Source organism: Somniosus microcephalus, chromosome 3, assembly GCF_052327205.1.
Source record: "Somniosus microcephalus isolate GS21.2 chromosome 3, FLI_Smic_1.0, whole genome shotgun sequence".
Lineage (NCBI taxonomy): Eukaryota > Metazoa > Chordata > Chondrichthyes > Squaliformes > Somniosidae > Somniosus > Somniosus microcephalus.
In genome coordinates this window covers 20,219,718-20,243,066 of record NC_140989.1, presented here as the reverse complement: position 1 = coordinate 20,243,066, position 23,349 = coordinate 20,219,718, and positions in this window count along the sequence as shown.

Below are 23,349 nucleotides of genomic sequence, written 5' to 3'. Positions count from 1 at the left end.
TAAAGACCTCTATCAGGTCACCCCTCAGCCTTCTGTTTTCTAGAGTAAAGAGACCCAGCCAGTTCAGTCTTTCCTGATAAGTAGATCCTCTCAGTTCTAATATCAACCTTGTAAATCATTTTTTACAACTTCTCCAGTGCAGCGGGAGCAGCAGAGGAGGAGCCCGGTATAAAAACCGGCGACCAGCAGAGGCCCGAGACCAGTCGGAGCAGCGGGAGCAGCAGAGGAGGAGCCCGGTATAAAAACCGGCGACCAGCAGAGGCCCGAGACCAGTCGGAGCAGCGGGAGCAGCAGAGGAGGAGCCCGGTATAAAAACCGGCGACCAGCAGAGGCCCGAGACCAGTCGGAGCAGCGGGAGCAGCAGAGGAGGAGCCCGGTATAAAAACCGGCGACCAGCAGAGGCCCGAGACCAGTCGGAGCAGCGGGAGCAGCAGAGGAGGAGCCCGGTATAAAAACCGGCGACCAGCAGAGGCCCGAGACCAGTCGGAGCAGCGGGAGCAGCAGAGGAGGAGCCCGGTATAAAAACCGGTGACCAGCAGAGGCCCGAGACCAGTCGGAGCAGCGGGAGCAGCAGAGGAGGAGCCCGGTATAAAAACCGGCGACCAGCAGAGGCTTACCAACTCAGCAGCGGGGAGAGAGGTAAAAAGTAATCAGTGTGTGACGTCACCAGGGAGCAGGTAAGTGATTGGTTGGTGAGTATTTCTCTTTTTTAAACTTTAACTCTGTAGTTTAGAGTTACTAGGGTCTTTTCTGGTGTAGCAGGGACTGTTGGTAGACTATACAAGCGCCTTAGAGATAATTTTAATTGGTGATAGTAAATTAATTTAAATTAAGTAAAGGGAAGGTCATGCCAGGTGAGCCCAGCCCCGTGATATGTTCCTCTTGCTCTATGTGGGAATTCAGGGACCCCGGTGCCCCTGATGACCACGTGTGCCAGAGATGCATCCATCTGCAGCTACTAGCAGACCGCATTGAGGCGCTGGAGCTGCGGGTGGATGGGTTGTTGAGCATTCACGATGCTGAGAGGGTTGTGGATAGCACGTTTAGTGAGTTGGTCACACCGCAGGGAAGGGGTGCACAGGAAGACAGGAAATGGGTGACCACCAGGCGGAGCAATAGAAGCAGGCAGGTAGTGCAGGAGACCCCTGTGACCATTCCCCTCTCAAACAAGTATACCGCTTTGGATACTGTTGAGGGGGATGACTCACCAGGGGAAGGCAGCAGCAGCCAACTTCCTGGCACTGGGGGTGCTCCTGCTGCCCAGGAAGGGGGGAAAAAGAGTGGGAGAGCAATAGTGGTAGGGGATTCTATAGTAAGGGGAACAGATAGGCGTTTCTGTGGCCGTAGACGTGAATCCAGGATGGTTTGTTGCCTCCCTGGTGCCAGGGTCAAGGATATCACTGAGCGGCTGCAGGGCATTCTGGAGGGGGAGGGTGAACAGCCAGAGGTCGTGGTCCACATTGGTACCAACGACATAGGTAAAAAGAGGGATGAGGTCCTGCAGCAAGAATTTAGGGAGCTAGGTGAAGGATTAAAGAGCAGGACCTCAAAGGTTGTAATCTCTGGATTACTCCCGGTGCCACGTGCTAGTGAGTATAGAAATAGGAAGATAGAACAGATGAATGCGTGGCTAAAGGGATGGTGCAGGAGGGAGGGCTTTAGTTTCCTGGATCACTGGGCCTGCTTCTGGGAAAGGTGGGACTTGTACAAGTCGGACGGTTTACACCTGAACCAGAGGGGAACCAATATCCTTGCGGGGAGGTTTGCTAGCACTGCTGGGGGGGGTTTAAACTAACTTGGCAGGGGGATGGGGTACAGAGTGGAGCTATAGTAGGGGGTGATTTACAGCCAAATACAGAGGAAAAAACAAGTCAGCTGGGAAGGCAGAGCAAATATGTGAAGGCAAAAGGGAATATGGCAGGGCTGGAAGGCATTTATTTTAATGCAAGGAGTCTTGCAAATAAGGTGGATGAACTGAAGTTGTTGTTGAACACATGGGAGTACGATATTGTTGCCATCACGGAGACATGGTTGAGGGAGGGTCAGGACTGGCAGCTCAATATTCCGGGGTATAGAATCTTCAGGCGAGACAGAGGGGGGTGTAAAAGGGGAGGGGGTGTTGCGATATTAATTAAGGAGTCAATTACTGCTGTAAGGAGGGATGATATATTAGCGGGTTCCTCAAATGAGGCCATATGGGTAGAACTTAAAAACAAAAAGGGGGCAAGCACTTTGCTGGGAGTGTACTATAGGCCCCCAAACAGTCAGGGGGAGATAGAGGAACAGATATGTAGGCAAATCTCAGAGAAGTGTGAAAATAATAGGGTAATAATAGTGGGGGATTTCAACTTCCCCAATATAAATTGGGATAGTCAGAGTGTGAAAGGCTTAGAGGGTGCAGAATTCTTAAAGTGCATCCAGGAGAGCTTTTTGAGCCAACATGTAGAAAGTCCTACAAGAGAGGGGGCGGTACTGGACCTAATTCTGGGGAATGTAGCCGGGCAAGTGGTGGAAGTATCAGTAGGAGAGCATTTTGGCGACAGTGACCATAATTCGGTGAAATTTAAGGTGGTCATGGAAAAAGACAAAGACGGCCCGGAAATAAGGGTTCTAAATTGGGGGAAGGCCGATTTTAATATGATAAGGCAGGATCTGGCCAAAGTGGACTGGGAGCAGCTACTTATAGGAAAATCCACATCAAAACAGTGGGAGACTTTCAGAAGGGAAATAGAGAGAGTACAGCGCCAACATGTTCCTGTAAAGGTCAAGGGTGGGACCAACAAGCAAAGGGAACCTTGGATGACAAGGGAGATACAAAAATGCATTAGAAATAAAAGGGGGGCTTTTGGCAGTTACAAAAGACTAAAGACGGAAGAAGCCCTAGAGGAGTATAAAAAGTGCAGGGGCATACTTAAAAAAGAAATTAGGAGGGCGAGGAGGGGCCATGAAATAACACTGGCGAGCAAAATAAAGGAAAATCCTAAGATGTTTTATAAGTATATTAAGGGCAAGAGGATAACCAGGGAAAGGGTAGGGCCCATTAGGGACCAAAGTGGCAATCTGTGTGTAGAACCAGATGATGTAGGCGGGGTTTTAAATGAATTTTTTGCATCTGTGTTCACTATGGAGAAAGACGATGCAGACATAGAAATCGGGCAAGGGGATTGTGACATACTTGAACATATTAGCATCGAGAGGGAGGAGGTGCTAGCGGTTTTAGCAGGCCAAAAAGTCGATAAATCCCCAGGCCCGGACGAGATGTATCCCAGGTTGCTGTGGGAGGCAAAGGAGGAGATTGCAGGGGCTCTGACACAAATTTTCAGAACCTCTCTGGCCACAGGGGATGTACCAGAGGACTGGAGAACAGCTAATGTAGTACCATTATACAAGAAGGGTAGCAGGGATAAACCAGGGAATTACAGGCCAGTGAGCCTAACATCTGTGGTAGGGAAATTATTGGAAAAAATTCTGAGGGACAAAATTAGTCTCCACTTGGAGAGGCAAGGATTAATCGGGGATAGTCAGCATGGCTTTGTCAAGGGTAAATCATGTCTGACAAATCTGATTGAATTTTTCGAGGGGGTGACTAGGGAGGTGGATGAGGGAAATGCTGTGGATGTGGTTTACATGGACTTCAGTAAAGCTTTTGACAAAGTCCCGCATAGGAGACTGGTCAAGAAGGTAAGAGCCCATGGGATCCAGGGTGCCTTGGCGCGTTGGATCCTAAACTGGCTGAGTGGCAGGAGGCAGAGGGTGATGGTCGAAGGTTGCTTTTGTGACTGGAAGCCTGTGTCCAGTGGGGTACCTCAGGGATCGGTGCTGGGTCCCTTGTTGTTTGTGATCTACATAAATGATTTGGATGAGAATGTAAAAGGGATGATCAGTAAGTTTGCAGATGACACGAAAATTGGTGGGGTGGTAAATTGCAAGGGGGAAAGCCTCAGGCTACAGGACGATATAGACGGGTTGGTCAGATGGGCGGAAAAGTGGCAAATGGAATTTAACCCTGAAAAGTGCGAGGTGATGCATTTTGGACGGACAAATAAGACAAGGGAATACACAATGAGTGGTAGGACCCTAGGAAGTACAGAGGGTCAGAGGGACCTCGGTGTACATGTACATAGATCTCTGAAGGCAGCGGAACAAGTAGATAAGGTGGTTAAAAAGGCATATGGGATACTTGCCTTCATTAGCCGAGGCATAGAATATAAGAGCAGGGAGGTTATGATGGAGCTGTACAAAACGCTGGTGAGGCCACAGCTGGAGTACTGTGTGCAGTTCTGGTCGCCTCACTATAGGAAGGATGTGATTGCTTTGGAGAGGGTGCAGAGAAGATTCACCAGGATGTTACCTGGGATGGAGCGCCTCAGCTATGAAGAAAGACTAAACAGGCTGGGGTTGTTTTCCTTGGAGCAAAGAAGGCTGAGGGGGGACCTGATTGAGGTGTACAAAATGATGAGGGGCATAGATAGGGTAGACAAAGAGGAACTTTTCCCCTTAGTAGGGGGGTCAATAACAAGGGGGCATAGATTCAGGGTAAGGGGCAGGAGATTTAGAGGGGATTTGAGGAGGAACTTTTTCACCCAGAGGGTGGTTGGAATGTGGAACTCAATGCCTAAAAGGGTGGTAGAGGCAGGAACCCTCACAACATTCAAGAAGCATTTGGATGAGCACTTGAAATGCCATTGCATACAAGGCTATGGACCAAATGCTGGAAAATGGGATTAGACTGGACAGGGATGGATGGGCGGCGCAGACACGATGGGCCGAAGGGCCTCTTTCTGTGCTGTAAAACTCTATGACTCTATGACTCTATGACTATGTCCTTTTTGTAATATTCTACAGAGAAACACCTCTGCTCCCAAGCAATTCGACCTTTCTGCAGCCCAAGTTGGTGCAGATTTTGCTATTTAACCATAAATAACAGTTTAACGTGAAAGTATTACTTAAAATAAGGACACAATGTATGACGCCCGGGTCCTAATAATCCCCCCCCCCCCGTCTAACCCTGCTTCCCCTGAAGACTCCCGGGGGGTCGAAGTTCACCGACAGCCCGCCCTTTCCGGCACCGAAGAGGCCGGAGCCATTTTGAAGCCCCGGGCCTGCTTTGAATAGATCCGGCGAGCTGAGGGCATCGAATGGGCGTGTGTCCGATGCAGATTGCTGGATTTATACTGGGCCTGATAACAGCAGGCCCAGTGAGTAGCAGTCTGAGTCCAGGAGGAGGTGATGGGGGTGTCATGTTCAGGGGAGTATGGGGAGCCCCGGGCGGTAGAGGCCTGGGTTATTTTGGTGGGGCCTAGAAGGAGCGATCCTGGGCCTTTGGGCCCATTCTCCCACCTCAGGTTGTCAGGTGTCTGGGGGGGGGGGTTTTGAGTCGAGTGTCTGGAAATTTCTAGATCTTAAACCGTATACCTTTGGTCCAATTTTCGGGATGCGTGCAATTGGTCGTGAGCCTCGCTCACCAGCCATACACACCGGGACATCAGGGCACTCTCCCACCGATTTTCCGTCCATCAATTTAACATATTTAAAACAGATCCCCACTACCTTCTGTTTGATGGATCGGTTCCCTCTGAGGTGGAAGTAAAAGATCCCACGGCACTATTTGAAAGAAGAGCAGGGGAGTTCTCCCCCAGTGTCCTGGGGCCAATATTTATCCCTCAACTAACATCACTGAAAAAACAGATGATCTGGTCATTATCTCTTGTATGTGGGACCTTTCTGTGTGCAAACTGGCTGCCCCATTTCCCTACATTACAACAAGTGATTACTTGTTAATGAGCAGCCTGTTGCGACAATGAATGAGCAATCACCTCAGTGCCTTCCAAGTGTGAAGACTGTTGACATTTTGGTTACGTGACTTGAACTTCAAATCAAAGAAAGCCCTTAGGATTCAGAAACCTTCTAGTGTTTGTTTCTATCTTTGCTGTTCAGTGTATGGGAACTGTAAAGCCCTCTATAATCAAACATTGCATTTGTACCACCAGCGTCTATTCATGAGTTTGTCAAGAGCAGTAAGAAGAACGACAGACTCTTTTCAAATAGTCAGCCCAGTGGTAGGTCAGATCAATGGCTGGTTGTGTTGTATCGTATCTCGCTCACGGTTCTTGCCTCAGTGAATCGATTTTGATTATAAATTCATCTTTTAGCTTGTACAAGTGGGTCTAATGGTGTGATATCTTCTGTTGTTTGAATTGATACGAGATGCAATTAGCGGCATTTAACACGCAGTCGAGCGATAATTCGCCTGGCTATTCATTCCTACAGAGTGGAAAGTGGCTGCCTAACAACACTCAAATCAGTCAGAAAAAAATAGTTCTCTTCTCTACCACTTGGGCCCCACACCATGATGAATGCGGTACAGGAAACTCTCTTTTTACCGGCACCTAAATAACTGGAAATCTTTCTTAACCAGCAAAATTCAGGAGTAGGTTCAGGTAAGTTTTACTTCATATTAGGGCCGTGTAACCGGGGTTCCTGGATCTGTGGCCATGTAACCGGGGTTCCTGCACCTGTTGCCATGCAACAGGGACGCCTGGATCTGTGGCCGTGTAACCGGGTTTCCTGCACCTGTTGCCATGCAACAGGGACGCCTGGATCTGTGGCCATGTAACCGGGGTTCCTGCACCTGTTGCCATGCAACAGGGATGCCTGGATCTGTGGCCGTGTACGGGGCTCTTGTACCTTAGTAAGTATACCTCTCTGTAATCCGGACTTTTTGATCAACTGGCACCACGCCGGTCCCGTCGGTGCCGGTAAAAAAAGAGTTTCCTGTATATGGCTCAGAATGTTATTGCAGCACCGAAACCGAAGCATGGAGAAGTCAACGACAGGAGCTCTCTGTTAGCACATGGACACCCAAACCTTTAAATATCATGAGAGATTTTGGTATAAATTCCATTTTCTACTGTTTAACCTCTTCAAGTGTACAGCTATTATTTGATAAAGTCTCACATAAGAGACTGTTAACTAAGGTAGAAGCCCACGGAATTGAAGGCAAATTATTGACCTGGTTAGGAAATTGGCTGAGCGGCAGGAGACAGAGAGTAGGGATAATGGGTAGGTACTCAAATTGGCAGGATGTGGCTAGTGGTGTCCCGCAGGGATCTGTGTTGGGGCCTCAACTATTCACAATATTTATTAATGACTTAGATGATGGCATAGAAAGTCATATAACCAAATTTGCCAATGACACAAAGATAAGCATCATTGTAGGCAGTGTAGATAGGCGCATGGGAACACCACCACCTCCAAATTCCCCTTCAAGTCACACACCATCCTGACTTAGAAGTATATCGCCGATCCTTCATCATCGCTGGGTCAAAATCCTGGAACTCCCTCCCTAACAGCACTGTGGGAGTACCTTCACCACACGGACTGCAGCGGTTCAAACAGGCGGCTCACCACCACCTTCTCAAGGGCAATTAGGGATGGGCAATAAATGTTGGCCTTGACAGCGAGGTCCACATCCCATAAACAAATTTTTAAAAATGAAAGCATAAAATAAAAAGGGGATATTAATAGATTAAGTGAATGGGCAAAACTGTAGCAAATGGATTTCAATGTAAGCAAATATGAGGTCATCCACTTTGTACCTAAAAAGGATAGAACAGGGCACTTTCTAAATGGTGAAAAGCTAAAAACAGTGGAGGTCCAAAAAGACTCGGGGGGTCCAGGCATATAGATCATTAAAATGTCATGAATAGGTACAGAAAATAATCAAAAAGGCTAATGGAATGCTGGCCTTTAGATCTAGAGGACTAGAATACAAGGGGGTAGAAGTTATGCTACAGCTATACAAAACCCTGGTTAGACCATACCTGGAGTATGTTATGTTCATTAATAACTAGACATTCTTATTATGAACAGCTAGCTTCTAGCTAGTCATTTATTCAGTACACATTCTCTAGGTACAGCATCTGTAGAGATTCAGCATGTGTACTTCTGTGTGCAGGCAGCCATCTTGACTACTGCCTTGTGGGTAGCCTAGTGCATCGTGGGTAGTGTAGTCTTAAACACATACAACTAAATATACAGCTCTATACAGCTCTACGGCTCCATCTAGCGTACCACTCTAGAATGACATGTTATTCATCATTACATCCCCCTTTCTTTGAGGTTAACAAAATCAATATCAATCAACTTTCAAGAAAAACGATAAAGATGATATCAGTAACACTTTTGTTAGTGCTCTATAAACATCAACATTTTCACAACAGTCAATACATTTTCAATATAGTTTTTCTTTGTAATCAAAGATTAAGTCTATCAGGCTTTTTTACTACATGTGTGGATCTTCTCAGCACGGGTAAGTCTGATGTGTTTTCATGAGATTGTTCTGGTGGTGAATGACAAGATTCAGTTGCGGCATTGTCATCAATCTGCTCTTGGATAGTTTCTTGTGTTTTCAGGAGGGAACGGCGGTTCCTCCTGAGAATCTGTCCTTCCTCAGTTCTAACAGTGTATGACCTTGGTTGTACTTCCTCAAGAACTGTAGCTTTCCTGTTCCATGCATCTGGATCCTCAATCCTGACAACATCATCCCTTGTCAATGGTTTTAGAGTTTTGGATGACTTGTCATAGTATGATTTCTGTTTCAGCTTTAACAGTTGAAGTCTCTGTCTCAGTTCCTTACTTTGCTGTTCTTTTGCACAGCAGGGTAGCGTGGTGCGCAACTTGCGACCCATTAGTAGTTCAGCAGGTGAAGAACCAGAGTCTAAAGGTGAGGCTCAGTAGTTCAGCAGGGTGAGATAAGACTTACTCTCTGTCGCTTTCTTCAGTAGCTGCTTGAGAACTTGAACGCCTTTCTCTGCCTTACCATTCGACTGAGCATACAAAGGACTGGATGTGATGTGCTGAAAGTCATGCTGTGCTGCAAACTGTTGCTACTCCTTACAGTTGAAGCACAGACCATTGTCGCTAACGGCAATCCTGGGAATTCCATGTCTGGCGAAGATGGATTTCACATGCATTATGACACTGCTTGCTGATGTGCTTGAGAGCAGCGCCATCTCAGGATAGTCAGAATAGTAGTCAATCACTATGAGATATTGTTTACCATTTAAATGAAAGAGGTCCATACCAACCTTTTGCCATGGTGCTGTTGGTAAGTCAGCTACTATCATTGGTTCCATTGTTTGTTTGTTTTGGTGTTTCTGACATGTCTCACATTTGCCTATCATGTCCTCAATGTCCTTATTTATGCCAGGCCAGTAAACAGTGTCTCTTGCTCTCCTTTTGTATTTTTCAAGTCCGAGGTATCCCTCATGAATCCTTTTGAGCATGTCTTGACGTAGAGCCTGTGGAATGACTATTCTGTTCTGTTTTAGTAATGGTCCACTTGCGACACTCAATTCTGACCTTATGTGAAAGTACTTTGGACAGGAACCTTTTGGCCAACCATGATGAATGTTCTCTATTACTGTTTGTAACACTGTATCTTTTACTGTTTCTTCTGCTATTTGCTTTGATTTTGCGTCTGACACGGGCAGCGCAGCAGTGACCATACTCACATGAACATCCATGTCTTCTTCAGTAGAGCTCACATGACTCATTGTGGGTGCTCGGGATAGTGCATCTGCTAACACTATGTATTTGCCTGGTGTGTAGATCAGTTCAAAGTCATATCTTTGCAGCTTCATCATGAGTCGTTGAATCCTTGGAGACATCTCATTCAATTTTTTTTTTATGATGGCAACCAGTGGGCTGTGGTCTGTCTCAACTGTGAAGGTGGGAAGTCCATATATGTAGCCATGGAACTTTTCTAATCCAACTACCAAGCCTAGATATTCCTTTTCAATCTGGGCGTATCGACACTCAGTATCAGTCATAGACCTGGAGGCATAGGCAACAGGCTTCCAATCTTCACCCTCTGCTTGTAGCAAGACCGCACCTAGGCCATCCTTTGATGCATCCGTTGACACTTTGATTCTCTTTGTTGGGTCAAAGAAAGTGAGTACAGGTGTGGTTGTCAGCACTGTTTTGAGGTTCATCCACTCTTGTTCATGTCTTTCTGTCCATGCGAACTCATTTGTTTTATGTAGCAGGTCTTGCAGACAGGTTGTCTTGGCTGACAAGTTAGGAATGAACTTTCCAATGAAGTTTATCATCCCCATGATGCGTAGCACTCCTTTTTTGTCAGTGGGTCGGGGCATTTTGAGTATGGCGTTTACTTTTTCCATATCTAGCTCTATTCCTTTACCAGATAGATTATCTCCTAGGAAAGTGACTTCCTGGATGCCAAACTGACACTTGGCTTTGTTGCGCTTCAGTCCATTCCGGCGTATGCTCTGTAGCACTTTAGTCAGTCTCTCATTGTGTTCTTTCAATGTGGAGCCCCAGATGATGATGTCATCGACATAGACCCGAACTCCTTCCAGACCTTCAATTATGTGTTCCATCGCTCTATGAAAGATTTCAGATGCAGATATTATCCCGAAAGACATTCTGAGGAAACAATACCTGCCAAATGGTGTGTTGAAGGTACAGTATTTGGTGCTCTTTTCATCCAGTTTTAGTTGCCAAAATCCTTGTGAGGCATCGTGGCTAACTAAGGAAGTAAAGGATGTTGCCAAGATTAGTGAGAGGCCAGAGGATTGGGAAAATTTTTTAATCCAGCAAAGGACGACTAAAAAAATAATAAAGAGAGAGAAGATGGATTATGAGAGTAAACTAGCAAGAAATATAAAAACAGATAGTAAGAGCTTCTACAGGTATATAAAAAGGAAGAGATTAGCTAAAGTAAATGTTGGTCCCTCAGAGGATGAAACCGGGGAATTAATAATGGGGAACAGGAAAATGGCAGGGACTTTGAACAAATATTTTGTATCAGTCTTCACGGTAGAAGACTCTAAAACCATCCGAATAATACATAATCAATGGGCTATAGGGAGGGGGAACTTAAAACAATCTCTATCACTAAAGAAAAAGCACTCAGTAAACTAATGGGACTAAAGGTGGACAAGTCCCCTGGAACTGACGGCCTGCATCCTAGGGTCTTGAAAGAAGTGGCTGCAGAGATAGTGGATGCATTGGTTGCAATCTACCAAAATTCCCTGGATTCTGGAAAGGTCCCAACAGATTGGAAAACCATAAATGTAACACCCCTATTTAAGAAGGGAGGGAGACAGAAAGCAAAAAACTATAGATCAGTTAGCCTAACATCTGTCATTGGGAAAATGCTGGAGACCATTATTAAGGAAGCGGTAGCAGGACTATTAGAAAATCATAATATAGTCAAGCAGAGTCAGCATGGTTTTATGAAAGGGAAATTGTAATGTATGTACCTTTAAGGGGAGAACTACTTTTTACAGCTCATGTATACTGTAGTACAGGCAGTGACCACACCTGTATATAACGCTGAGTAGTAATCTGTACAGATCAGTTGCAGTCTGAGCCACGTTGAGTAAACACCATTGTACCGTTCTCCGCAATCTGTGTCTGATTATTACACGGACGTAACAGAAATCACGTTTGACAAATTTGCTGGAGTTCTTTGGGGATGTAACGAGCAGGGTGGATAAAGGGGAACCAGTAGATGTGGTGTATTTGGATTTCCAGAAGGCATTCGATAAGGTGCCACATAAAAGGTTACTGCACAAGATAAGAGCTCACAGGGTTGGGGGTAATATATTAACATGGATAGAGGATTGGCTAACTAACAGAAAACAGAGAGTCGGGTTAAATGTGTCATTTTCTGGTTGGCAAACGGTAACTAGTGGGGTGCCACAAGGATCAGTGCTGGGGCCTCAACTATTTACAATCTATATTAATGACTTGGATGAAGGGAGCGAGTGTAATGTAGCCAAATTTGCTGATGATACAAAGATAGGTGGGAAAGCAAGTTGTGGAGGCGCCACAAAGAACCTGCAAAGGGATATAGACAGGCTAAGTGAGTGGGCAAACATTTGGCAGATGGAGTATAATGTGGGAAAGTGTGAGCCTATCCACTTTGGTAAGAAAAATAAAAAAGCAAATTATTATTTAAATGGAGAGAGATTACAAAATGCTACAGTTCAGAGGAACCTGGTGGTCCTTGTGCATGAAACACAAAAAGTTAGCATGCAGGTACAGCAAGTAATCAGGAAGGCAAATGGAATGTTGGCCTTTATTTCAAGGGAGTTGGAGTATAAAAGCAGGGAAGTCCTGCTACAACTGTACAGGGTGTTGGTGAGACCACACCTGGAGTACTGCGTAGTTTTGGTCTCCTTATTTAAGGAGGGATATACTTGCTTTGCAGGCAGTTGAGAGAAGGTTCACGAGGTTGATTCCTGAGATAACGGGGTTGACTTATGAGGAAAGGTTGAGCAGGTTGGGCCTATACTCATTGGAGTTTAGAAGAATGAGAAGTGATCTTATTGAAACATATAGGGGGAAAAATTGAGTTGCGTCCCCTTTGGGGCGCTAACTTCACCGGGATGCTATTTTTAGTGCCCCAGAAAAATTTGCACCCCCGTGGCCGAAATTGAGTGGTAGTGCCCCAAGAGTCCCCTCTTGGGGCGCTGCGAGGGAATATCGCGGCGCTACGTGCCACAGCGCCACGCGCTACGGCATGATGCGCCAAGGTATTGCAGGCCTTCCTCCCCTTCTTGAAGGGGAGAGGGCTTGCGCAGCGCAACCCGGGGCCCAGCTGGGCCACCAGGGAGCGGAGTGCCAGCAAAAGAGCCCAGCATTCAAGAGAAGTGCCGGGCTCACGGAGCGCAGTCGGCACCCCGCGGGGGGGGCGGCTCAGGAGGCCGAGGACGGCAGCGGAGGCAGGTGCTGGCAGGTGGCCAGCAACAAAGATGGCCACCAGGCACCTCGCCTTTAAATAGCGCCACCCCAGACTTAGGTAGGTCCCACGATGTCCGACGATAATTCAGGGCGCGCAACCGAAGATCGCAGCTGGGACACGAGTGGGGCGCTGCGCACGGCGATGATGTAATCACTGGCAGTGCAGTGCCACGGGGCACTAACAGTTAGCACTGCCGCTAACCTCCCGCTGAATTTCGCGGGAGGTGTTGGCGGCTCCGCGCCCGGGCGCTAGTTGCTTTGCGCCCCATTAGCGTCCTCTTAGGGTGCTAACGGGAGGCGCAAAGCAACTGAATTTTCCCCCCATAAGATACTGAGAGGGCTCCACAAGGTAGATGCAGAGAAGATGTTTCCCCTCATGGGAGAATCTAGAAATAAGTGGCATAGTTTCTGAATAAGGGGTTTCCCATTTAAAACTGAGATGAGGAGGGATTTCCTCTCCCAGAGAGCCGTGGAGGCTGGGTCATTAAATAGATTTAAGGTGGAGATAGACAGATTTTTGAACAATAAGGGAGGGAAGGGTTATGGGGAGCGGGCAGAGAAGTGGAGCTGAGCCCAAGATCAGATCAGCCATGATCTTATTGAATGGTGGAGCAGGCTCGAGGGGCCAAATGGCCGACTCCTGCTCCTATTTCTTATGTTCTTATGTTCCTATTATCCACTGGACAGCCTGCCAAATCATACTGATACAATCACAGCCCTGATTCCCATCCCACCTTTAACTTGAACTCAAACTTCAATCCAACCCAAACCCAACACTAATCCAAATCCAGTCCCAGGCCCAAATTCAACACCAGTTCCAACTCAAATCAACTCTGCAATCTGTTTTCAAGCTTGTCAGAAACACGCTACAGCTGATTTATAACCGCCTAAAGCTAAAACGTCTTTAATTTTGAACTAAACGGGCTTTATAACTAATTACCTGATAATGAGATGAACATTGACAGTTAATTAGTGAGAAAAAGTACAACAAAAGACATTCAAATGAATATTGTATCAGTATGATTTGCAAGACTGTCAGGAGCACACCAGTGGATAATAACTGCACACTTCAATAGGTTGAACAACAGAGAATGAAATTTATACCAAAAACTATCAATTAAAAATCTCTCATGATATTTAAAGGTTTGGGTGTCCATGTGCTAGCAGAGAGCTGCTTTCCTTGACTTCTGCATGCTTCAGTTTTGGTGCTGCAATAGCTTTCTGAGGCACAGTTCACCTTCGGGGACAGAATAATTTTTTTAAAAGGTTGTTTTCCACTCTGTAGGAATGAATAGCCAGGGCGAATTATCACTCGCCTGCATGCTAAATGCAGGAAAATCAGAGAGCAAACACACAAGAAGAAATAACGGTGAGAAGGTGGAAGGATTTGGAATGAGTGGGGGAGAACGCAAATTCAAAATGGAAGGGAAAAGGGCCAATCATTATACGTGGCATGTGTCAGCCATGGCTGAGCATCCTCGCATCTGAGTCAGAAGGTTGTGGACTCAAGAGACTTGAGCACTAAAATCTAGGCTGACACTCCCGGGCAGTGCTGAGGGAGTGCTGCACTGTCGGAGGTGCCGTCTTTCAGATGAGAAGTTAAGCCCCGTCTGCTCTCTCAGGTGGAAGAAAAAGATTGCATTGCACTACTTTGAAGAAGAGCAGAGGAGTTAACCCTGATGGCCTGGACAATATTTATCTCCCAATCAACATCATAAAAAACAGATAATCTGGTCATTATCACTTTGTTTTTTGTGGGAGCTTGCTGTGCGCAAATTGTCTGTTGCATTTCCTACACTACAACAGTGACAACACTTCAAAAAAGTACTTCATTGGCTGTAAAGTGCTTTGGGACATTCTGAGGTCGTGAAAGGCACTATATAAATGTAAGTCTTTCTCTCTTCTGCAGACTTGAGAAATGCAAACAGTATCCACCGGATCTGGTATTGAATCATAGTCATAGAGTCATAGAATCATAACGGCACAGAAGGAGGCCATTCGGCCCCATAAGGCCATTCATGCCGGCTCTCTGTAGAGCAATCCAGTCAGTCCCTGTAGTCCTGCAAGTTTATTTCCCTCATGAGCCTATCCAGTCTCCCCTTGAAAACATTGAGTAACTCTGTTTTCGCCACTTCCGTCGGCAGCGAGTTCCAGGTCCTCACCACTCGCTGCATAAAAAAGTTTTTCCTCACGACCCCCCTGTATCTCTTGCCCAAAACCTTAAATCTGTGTCCCCTAGTCCTTGTACCATCAACTAGTGGGAACAGCCTTTCCCTGTCTAGCCTATCCAAACCTGTCATAATCTTGTACACCTCTATCAAATCACCCCTCAACCTCCTTTGCTCTAATGAAAACCAATCCAGCTTCTCCAACCTGTCCTTGTAGCTAAGATCCCCCATCCCCAGAACCATTCTGGTAAATCTCCTCTGCACCCTCTCAAGGGCCTTCACATCCTTCCTAAAGTGAGGTGACCAGAACTGGACGCAATACTCCAGTTGTGGCCTAATCAGTGCTTTATAAATGTTCAGCATAACTTCTCTACTTTTGTACTCAATACCTCTATTTATGAAGCCCAAGATCCCATATGCTTTGTTACCCACTCTCTCAATATGTCCTGCCACCTTCAGGGACCTATGCACATTAACACCCAGGTCCCTCTGTCCCTGCACACTCTTTAAAACTGTGCCATTAAGTTCCTTCTGCCAAAATGCATCACCTCACACTTCTCTGTATTAAATTCCATCTGCCACTTGTCTGCCCATTCTGCTAGGCTTTCTATGCCCTGTTCCAGTCAATTTGTATCATCCTCACTGTTTGCCACACCTCCAAGTTTGGTGTCATCGGCAAATTTAGAAATTCTACTCTGTATTCCAATATCCAGGTCATTTATATATATCAAAAAAAGCAGTGGCCCCAGCACTGACCCTTGGGGAACACCACTGTCTACCATCCTCCAGTCTGAAAAACAGCCATTTACCAAAACTTGCTGTTTTCTGTCCTTAAGCCAATTCCTTATCCAAGCTGCCACTGTCCCAACTATTCCATGAGCCGCAATTTTAACCAACCTTCTATGTGGTACATTGCCAAACGCCTTCCGAAAATCCATGTAGACAACATCCATTGCATTCCCTTCATCAATTCGCTCTGTTACTTTATCAAAAAATTCAATTAGATTTGTCAAACACAATCTACCTTTTACAAATCCGTGTTGGCTCTCCTTAATTAGCTTAAACCTCTCCAAGTGCCCGTTAATTTTTTCCTTGATTATTGTTTCTAAAACTTTACACACCACTGATGTTAAACTGACCAGCCTGTAGTTACTGGGATTGTCCTTAACTTCTTCTTCTTAGGCAGTCCCTTGGAACCGAGGATGACTTGCTTCCACACTAAAAATGAGTTCTCAGGTGACTGATGAGTCCAATGCGGGACCTACAGTCTCTGTCACAGGTGGGGCAGACGGTGGTTGAATGGGCAGGTGGATGGGGTGCTTGGGTTGACGTGCGCTCCTTCCGCTTTTTGCGCTTGGCTTCCGCTTGCTCCCGGTGAAGAGACTCGAGGTGTTCGGCGCCTTCCCGGATGCTTCTCCTCCACTTTGTGCGGTCTTGGGCCAGGGATTCCCAGGTGTCGGTGGGGATGTTGCACTTTTTCAAGGAGGCTTTGAGGATGTCCTCGAAGTGTTTCTTCGTCCCACCTGGAGCTCTGTTGCCATGTCAGAGTCCAAGTAGAACACTTGTTTTGGGAGTCTCGTATCGGGCATGTGGACGATGTGGCCCATCCATCGGAGCTGATCGAACGTAGTCAAACTTCGATGCTGGGGATGTTGGCCTGAGTGAGAACACTGAGGTTGGTGCGCCCATGCTGCCAATGGATTTGCAGGATCTTGTGGAAGCAGCATTGGTGGTACCTCTCCAGTGCTTTGAGGTACCTGCTGTACATGATCCATGTCTCTGAAGCATACAGGAGGGCGGCTATCACTACTGCTCTGTAGACCATGAGCTTAGTGCTGGGTTTGAGGTCCTGGTCTTCAAACACTCTCTTCCTCAGGCGACCGAATGCTGCACTGGCACACTGAAGGCGGTGTTGGACTTCGTCATCGACGTCTGCCTTTGTTGACAGTAGGCTCCCGAGGTATGGAAAGTGGTCCATGTTGTCCAAGGTCTCGTCATGGATTTTGATAATCGGGGGGCAGTACTGTGTGGCGGGGGCAGGTTGGTAGAGGACATTTGACTTACGGATGTTTAGTGTACGGCCCATGCTCTCATATGCTTCAGTGAAGGTGTTGATGATGCTTTGGAGTTCGACTTCAGAGTGTGCGCAGACACAAGCGTCGTCTGTATACTGTAATTCGATGACCGAGGATGGGACAACCTTGGATCTGGACTGGAGGCGACAGAGGTTGAACAGTTTCCCGTTTGTTCTGTTGATTAGCTCCACTCCAGCAGGGAGTTTATTGAGGGTGAGATGGACCATTGCAGCCAGGAAGATCGAGAAGAGCATTGGTGCGATTACACAGCCTTGCTTGACCCCGGTCCGTACGTGAATTGTGTCTGTGGTGGATTCGTTGGTCAGGATCATGGCTTGCATGTCGTCGTGAAGCAGACGGAGGATGGTGACAAACTTTTGAGTGCGGCCGAATTTGACGAGGGCACTCCATAATCCCTCATGGTTGATGGTGTCGAAGGCCTTTGTGAGGTCAAAGAAGGCCATGTACAGCGGTTTGTGCTGTTACCTGCATTTCTCTTGTAGTTGACGCGCGGTGAAAATCATGTCTATTGTGCCTCTTAGTGGGTGGAATCCGCGTAGCGACTCTGGGAGGAGCTCTTCAGCCACTGGGAGAAGGCAATTGAGGAGGATTCTTGCAATGACTTTCCATGTGGCAGACAGCAGGGGGACTCCTCTGTAATTACCGCAATCGGACTTGTCACCTTTCTTGAAGATGGTCACGATTACGGCATCTCTGAGATCCCCTGGCATGCTCTCGTCCTTCCAAATAAGAGAAATGAGTTCATGTATTCGCGCCAATAGTGCTTCTCCACCATGTTTTAGCGCCTCGGCGGGGATTCCATCTGCTCCTGAGGCCTTGTTGTTCTTCAGTTGTCGGATGGCCTTTTCAACCTCATGCTGGGCTGGGGTTGTGCTGAGATGGTGGTGGGTAGCATGCTGCGGGATGGAGTTGAGGACACTCGCGTCGAAGACAGAGTCTCAGTTAAGGAGATCTTTGAAGTGCTCCTTCCAGCGGGCACTGACTGCCTCTCTGTCTTTGATGAGTACCTCTCCATTCTTGGCCCGCAGTGGGGTAGGGCCTTGGGTGCTTGGGCCGTAGGTGGTCTTGACTGCGCTAAAGAATCCACGCATGTCATGGTTGTCGGCTAGCTGCTTGATCTCCTGCGTTTTCTCCACCCACTATCTGTTCTTTAGGTCGCGGGTTTTTCGTTGGACCTCGGCCTTCAGGCATCTGTAGAGCTGCTTTCTTGCTCTCGAGTTCTGTTGCTGTTTCCAGATCAGGAATGCCTTGCACTTGCGGCTTAGTAGCTCCTGGATCTCCTGGTCATTCTCGTCGAACCAGTCTTGGTGTTTCCTGGTCGAGTGACCGAGCGTCTCTTCACAGGTGCTGATTATGGAGGCCTTGAGTGCAGACCAGGCGCTGTGGGCACTCTGTGTCTCTGAATCACTGGGAGTCACCAGGTTGGTTGTCAGGCACAGGCTGAATAGGGCTTTCTTAGCGGGGTCTTTGAGTGCTCCAGCGTTGATTTTCCTGCGACATTGCTTCTGTTGCGGCCGCTGTTTTGGGGCTACGTTGATGGAGGGGACACAGCGGATTCGGCGGTGGTCTGTCCAGCAGTCGTCAGCTCCTGTCATGGCACGAGTGATGCGGACGTCCTTGCAGTCCCTCGCTCGGACGGTGACGTAGTCCAGCAGATGCCAGTGCTTGGAGCGAGGGTGTTGCCATGAAGCCTTGTACTTGTCTCTCTGACGGAACAAGGTGTTGGTTTTGACAAGGCCATGTTCCAAGCATTTCGTCAGAAGGAGGGTACCGTTGGAGTTGCCTTTTCCTACCCCCTCTCTGCTGATCACACCTCCCCAGAGGTCTGTGTCCTTTCCAACTCTGGCGTTAAAGTCGCCAAGGAGGATCAGCTTGTCCCCCGTTGGGACTCGGGACAGGGATTGTTCGAGGCTGGAGTAGAATTCCTCTTTGGCCTCGTCTATGGCTTCCAGTGTTGGGGCGTATGCACTGATGACCGTAGCGCACTGGTTCCGGGCTAGGGTGAGCTGCAGAGTCATGAGGCCTTTCTTATACCCTTTCTTGAACAATGGTGTCACATTTGCCACTTTCCAATCCTCAGGCACCTCCCCCGCATCTAGGGAAGATTGGAAAATTAAGGCAAGCCCTGCTATCTCCTCCCCAATTCCCTTAGCAACCTGGGATGCAATCCATCTGGGCGAGGCGACTTGTCCATTCTAAGCATGCCCAACCTTTCTAGTACATCCTGTCTATCAATATTCACCCCTTCCATTGCTTCTACCTTTTCCTCTTCTACCAATATTTTTTCAACATCCACTTCCTCAGTAAACACCGATACAAAGTACTCATTGAGTATTCTAGCCTTGCCCTGTGCCTCTAATCATATATACTACTGTTATACAGGGCCTTGGTGAGACCACACCTGGAGCACTGTGTGCAGTTTTGGTCTCCTTACCTAAGAAAGGATATACTTGCCATAGAGGGAGTGCAGCGAAGGTTCACCAGACTGATTCCTGGGATGGCAGGACTATCGTATGAGGAGCGATTGGGTCAACTAGGCCTGTATTCACTAGAGTTTAGAAGAATGAGAGGGGATCTCATTGAAATGTATAAAATTCTGACAGGGCTAGACAGACTGGATGCAGGGAGGATGTTTCCCCTGGCTGGCGGGGGGGTCTAGAACGAGGGGTCACAGTCTCAGGATACAGGTTAGGACATTTAGGACTGAGATGAGGAAAAATTTCTTCACTCAAAGGGTGGAGAACCTGTGGAATTCTCTACCATAGAAGGCTGTGGAGGCCAAGTCACTGAATATATTTAAGAAGGAGATAGATAGATTTCTAGACACAAAAGGCATCAAGGGGTATGGGGAGAGAGTGGGAATATGGTATTGAGATAGAGGATCAGCCATGATCATATTGAATGGTGGAGCAGGCTCAAATGGCCTACTCCTGCTCCTATTTTTCTATGTTTCTATGTTTCTTTATAACACCTTCTTTGTCTCTAATAGGCCCCACCCCGCCTCTTGCTACCCGCTTACTGTTTACATGCCGGTAGAAGATTTTTGGGTTCCCTTTTATGTTAACCGCAATTCTACTCTCATATTCTCTCTGCCAATCTTATTTTCATCTTCACATCCCCTCTCAACTTATTGTATTTGGTCTGGGCCTCCCTTGAAGAATTCACCTGACATGCATCATACACCCTCTTTTTTTGTTTCTTCATCTTCTCTATCTCCTTCATCATCCAAGGAGCCCTGGCTTTGACTCCCTTACACTTCCTTCTTGTTGGAATGTACCTAGCCTGTACTTGGAACATCTCCACCTTAAAGATCATCCATTGTTCTGTTACAGTTTTTCCTGTCAGTCTTTGGTTCCATTTTTACCCTGGAACCAAAGAACATAACATAAGAACATAAGAAGTAGGAGCAGGAGTAGGCCATACGGCCCCTCGGGCCTGCTCCGCCATTCAATAGGATCATGGCTGATCCGAACCTAGACTCACGTCCACTTCCCTGCCCGCTCCCCATAACCCTTAATTTCCAGCAAGGAAACTGTCTATCTCCATTTTAAATTTATTTAATGTCGCAACTTCCACAGCTCTCTAAGTAGCAAATTCCATAGATTTACTACCCTATGAGTGAAGAAGTGTCTCCTCATCTCAGTTTTGAAATGGCAGCCCCTTATTCTAAGATTATGCCCCCTAGTTCTAGTCTCACCCATCAGTGGAAACATCCTCCCCGCATCCACCCGATCAAGCCCCCTCACAATCTTATATGTTGCGATAAGATCGCCTCTCATTCTTCTGAATTCCAATGAGTAGAGGCCCAACCTACTCAACCTTTCCTCATAAGTCAACCCCCTCATCTCCAGAATCAACCGAGTGAACCTTCTCTGAGCTGCCTCGAGAGCAAGTATATCTTTTCTCAAAAATGGAAACCAAAACTGTACGCAGTATTCCAGGTGTGGCCTCACCAGTACCCTGTATAACTGATGCAAGACTTCCCTGCTTTTATACTCCATCCCCCTTGCAATAAAAGCCAAGATTCCATTGGCCTTCCTGATCACCTGCTGTACCTGCATACTAACCTTCTGTGTTTCATGCACCAGGACCCCCAGATCCCTTTGTACTGTAGCACTTTGCAGTTTCTTTCCATTTAGATAATAACTTGCTCTTTGATTTTATCTGCCAAAGTGCATAACCTCATACTTTCCAACATTATTATGTCCGTGTATAATTGAGACACGGGCGGCAGGAGTTGATTATAACAAGTCTTTACTGAATGGAGACAACCTGGAACTGAAACTACAGAAGGCTGCTAGTGCCTTTTATACAGGGGTGGTCACTGCTGGTACTGCAGTCTGAGACCAGTTATTCCCTTAAAGGTACAAACACAACAATTCCTCCCCTTTTAGATAAACAGTACATAACATTCATTTAACAATTAAATGATAACTAATTACAATTACAATTACGGTTGCTAGATACATTGGTTGAGGTTAAGCAATTATAAGTTCAGTCTTTGAGGAGGCTTCCTGATTCTGTCTGGATAACACCTCTTTGGGGTATCAGGTTCTTCTGGTAAGGTTGAGTCGGGATCAATGTCGTTGTTTGGTTCGTCTGCTTCCAATACCACCGATTCTGTGGTAGATGCAATTGGTACTTTGGTTTCATCGCCAGGTGTATCAGATCGTGGTGTGGAGTTGACGTTTTCCAGTGACTCTAGAATCTGGTCAGCATGGCGTCTTACAATGCTCTCTCCAACGTCCATGGTATACATGAGAGGTCCTTGCCGTGTACAGATCGTTCCTGGCTGCCATTTCTCTGTGCGGTAGTCCCGGGCCAAAACTGGTTGACCTATCTTAAAACTCCTGGTCGGCCTTTCATTCATATTCTGAAACTGCCTGTTCTCCACATCTCTTCTGATGTTCGGCTTAAGCAAATCCAAGCGGCATCGTAGTCTTCGATTGAAGAACATCATGGCTGGAGTTTGGTTGGTAACCGCATGTGTCGCATTCCGGTAGGCAAACAAGAAGTTGTCCACCTTGTGTTGTAGGGGTATATCTTCATTACACATTGCCTTGATAGCCTTCTTGAATGTTTGAACAAACCTCTCGGCCAATCCATTAGTGGCTGGATGATATGGGGCGGATGTGTAATACTTAACACCATTGTTCTTTAAGAACCTCCGGAACTCTTCAGACACAAACTGTGGTCCATTGTCAGAGCAAATCTGTTCAGGCAGCCCATTCCTGGCGAATATGGTTTGTAAGAATGTGATAGTTTTTTCTGTGGTGGTTGAGGACATTTTTATTACCTCTGGCCAATTTGAATGTGCATCCACCGCAATTAAAAACATCGGGGGAGAAATTGGGTGAGTAGCGCCACCTGTTAGCGCCTAAAGAGGCAGTCAGTGGCTGTAGCGCCACTGGCTGCGTCTGCGGCGATATTCAGTAGGGGCGCTAATGGTGGCGTTAGGCATTTGTGCTGCGCCGCCACCGATGACGTCATCGGTGTGCGCAGCGCCCCATTCATGCCCCGTTCGCGATATTTGGTAGCGAATGACGCAGTTGCGCCGCTCGCTACCCGCGTCCGGTTCACGGGGCCTTACTGTGCTGGCAGCGGCGCAAGTTAAGGTGGAGGTGCGGGGTGGCCGCTTTTTCGGCGGCTGCCTGCCAACACCTCCGCCCCCGGCCTCCTAACCCCCCCCCCCGACCGCGGCATTGCCAGCTGTTTCCCGAGAGCCCGGCACTTCTCCTTGGTGCCGGGCTCATTTGCCGGCACTCGCGATCAGGGTTCGTGCTGTTGCAGGCACCTCCCCCTTAACAGTGGGAGGAAGGCCTGCAGTACCGCAGCGTGCCGTGCCGCAGCATGTGGCGCTGCGGCATGGTGCGCTGTGATAATCAGTTTCAGCGCCCTAAGAGGGACGTGGAGCGCCTTGAGCCTAGCCCCGTGTCCCTCGAGCGGCACTGAAACTGAATTTCTGGCGATCGGTATCACTCCGATCACTGCGCTAAATCCTGCGCTCCACCGACTTTTGCGCCACGTTGGCGCCCCAACCCAATTTCTAGGCCATCGAGTCCATGAAGGGACCAGCAAAATCAATGTGCACCCTTTGCCATGGAGTTGAGGGCCACTCCCATGGATGTGGAGGGGCTTGTGGTGGGGCGTTTTGGACCTTCTGGCATCCTGTACAGCTCTTGGTCATCTCTTCGATTTCTCTATCGATTCCCAGCCACCACACAAACGCTCTGGCTAAGTTCTTCATTTTTACCCCTCCCAGATGACCCTCATGAAGCTCATTGAGCACTCTATCCTTCAATTTGGGTGGA